This window comes from Ricinus communis, chromosome 10 (assembly GCF_019578655.1).
Source record: "Ricinus communis isolate WT05 ecotype wild-type chromosome 10, ASM1957865v1, whole genome shotgun sequence".
In the NCBI taxonomy this organism is placed as follows: domain Eukaryota; kingdom Viridiplantae; phylum Streptophyta; class Magnoliopsida; order Malpighiales; family Euphorbiaceae; genus Ricinus; species Ricinus communis.
Window position 1 is genome coordinate 22,411,166 of NC_063265.1, and position 1,993 is coordinate 22,413,158.

The window sequence follows — 1,993 nt, forward strand, 5'->3', positions numbered from 1 at the left end:
TTTTATTTTTAGAAAGCTTGCAAATGATTCAAGCATCCTAAAATCTAAATAGATCTTCAAGCACAAATGGTTCTTTATATGGTAACACTAGGATTGAGGAAACCTCTATATATAGGCAATCCCCTTCCATTACGAGCTATTTGAAAAACTTCTCTTATTCTCAAACCTCTTAATCATCATAAATTCTAGGAAAGAAAGTGTTAAGAAGGAGGTAATTTCCCCCCCACCACCTTCACCATCACCATATCATCCTACACCGCAATCTAAGCCATCTAGCTTAAGAAAAGCCTATAGGAAATCAGAAAAGTTTAGAAGGAGATCACCCACACCACCACCAATATCATCTAGTTCAAGAAGAGCTTCAAGGCATATGGAAAGAACTAGAAGGATATTTGACCTTTAATTATGCATTTACAGCTACCATGGGGTCTATTACATGGATCCCAACAACTTTTACGCTATGTTGCTCTCTTGAATTTTGACACTAATAGTTCATCACTGCCATATCCTCAATAAGATCCATAACATGTTCTAGAGTCTTATTATTCAATAATCCACGTAATACTGCATTGATATATTGTTTACTTGTGTAATTCAATCTATTTAAAAATGTCTAAATTTGCAGCCATAGGGGTAAACCATGACGTGGACAGTTCCTTAACAAATCCTTGAACCGTTCCTAACAATCATACAAATTTTTATTCTCCTATTGAAGAAACCCTGCTATATCATTCTTCAACTTAGCCATTTTAAAAGGTGACTCTAAGAATTTCTCGGCTAATTGATTCCAACTTGTAAACGTTCCAACCGGAGACGACTTCAACCACTTCTTCAGCTTATCCGTTAATGAGAATGGAAATTGCCTTAACCTAATAGCATCATCAAATACCCCATTATTCTTGAAAGTATCATAAACCTTAAAAAAATATCCAAATGAGTGTTTGGATCCTCATTTGGCAAACCATCAAACATCCAATTGTTCTGCACCATCTAAATAATATTAGGCTTAATCTCGAAGTTTTTTACCGCTACATCCGGTCTAACAATACTTGACATGCCCCCATTTTGAGTTGGATATGCATACTCTTGCATGGTTCTTTTCCTAGGTGGAGCTGCCATCCTTAACCGGTCTTGTTTCAGATTCGGTCCTGCCCAACCTCTTGATTCTGATATTGTAAATTCGACACTGTTTCGGCTAAGATTCATTTTCTTTATTCTTTTGATTGCTTCCTCAAAGGCCCTTTTAACTCAGGGTCGTAAGATTTATAAAATTGGTTCGGGTCATACACATATCAAAATACTAACACAAACCACAAACACAAAAGATAATCAAATAAAAATAAAAATGCTAAATAACTAGCTTTTAAATTACTGATAATATAACAACAAAATTTTTTCAGCTACAGTGCCAAAAACTTTATGACCGCTATCTGCACATGGCAAAATGTACTGATTGTATCAAGTAATAAAGTGAATAAGTACGAGTATCATTCTACTGAAGATTAAATATGAATGCTATGTTCAGACTTTGACTAATGTTTAACAAAAAAAGGTTGATTTGTTGTAAATAAGTAATAACTAAGTTGAAAGCAATAATAAAAATGATTAATGAGATTTATCAAAAAAAGGTTTCCAATACATTACTATTCTAATTAAACAATCATTTTATCCTACAAAAATAACATGTTAATTATATTTTTAATATTAGCTGTAATTAGCACATTAGTTAATAAATTAATAAACTAATCTCATCTTATTGTCAAATATACCATGTATTAAACTTTTATTACATATATATTTAATTTATGGTTTAATTGCCAAAAAATTATATTTGTTATCAAATCTAGCATGTTGTTTTTAATTTTTCAAATTTCAGTACCATTCTTTAAAATTAAATCAATTTTAGTCTTCAGTAAAATTATCAGCCAAATTTATTAATGTGGCGTGAACTTTAGCAATAACAAAAAAGAGCCGAGTTAATATTAGAGTTGTT

At 31.7% G+C, this 1,993-nt stretch overlaps 1 non-coding gene across 1 annotated transcript; it reads left to right on the top strand.

Annotated features, from left to right (window-relative positions):
- Positions 1-635: 635 nt before the first annotated feature.
- Positions 636-742, top strand: LOC112535338. Its single transcript, XR_003079494.1, has one exon. It is a non-coding gene; the product is annotated as a small nucleolar RNA R71 (small nucleolar RNA).
- The last annotated feature ends 1,251 nt before the right edge of the window (positions 743-1,993 follow it).